We start from the raw sequence: 526 nt of genomic DNA, 5'->3' as shown, positions 1-526 counted from the left end.
AAAGGAAAAATTTAAATCGCATCATATGACCCCTTTAAAATATCATTGAACTAATTAGAAATCTGTACTCTCTGAACTTTGTTCAGACCGCTGTGTCTAAGAAAAGACTCGAGAAATTTCTGAGTGGTGATGATCTGGACACAATGGCGATAGCGCGTGACGACAGCCACAGTAAGAACTCATTGTTAAAGAATTTCCTATAAGATCCATAGACAAACTTCAAAACAAGCTTCTAGCTTTTGAAGAACTTCTATGAGATTTTTAAACAGGCTGATTTCAAATTGTTTTAGAATCTGATCAATCACATTCTGACTCATTACTGTTTGCAGTAACAATGTGCTTTTGAATAGTTACTTAACATACTGCAAAGAACATACTTCAGAGCAACAACAGTAGTGTAGTGTGAAACCTGAGAGAGTGATCAGATGTTATCATCACTTCCTGAATTAGGTGCCGCCGTGAGCATGACTGACGGCACATATGCCTGGGAAAGAGACACAGAACCAGTTCTGAAAAAGTGAGCTCT

Source organism: Sinocyclocheilus grahami, unplaced genomic scaffold, assembly GCF_001515645.1.
Source record: "Sinocyclocheilus grahami isolate Dianchi unplaced genomic scaffold, SAMN03320097.WGS_v1.1 scaffold17592.1, whole genome shotgun sequence".
Classification (NCBI taxonomy): Eukaryota; Metazoa; Chordata; class Actinopteri; order Cypriniformes; family Cyprinidae; genus Sinocyclocheilus; species Sinocyclocheilus grahami.
The sequence above is the reverse complement of the archived record's forward strand: the minus strand, read 5'-3'. Positions refer to the sequence as shown.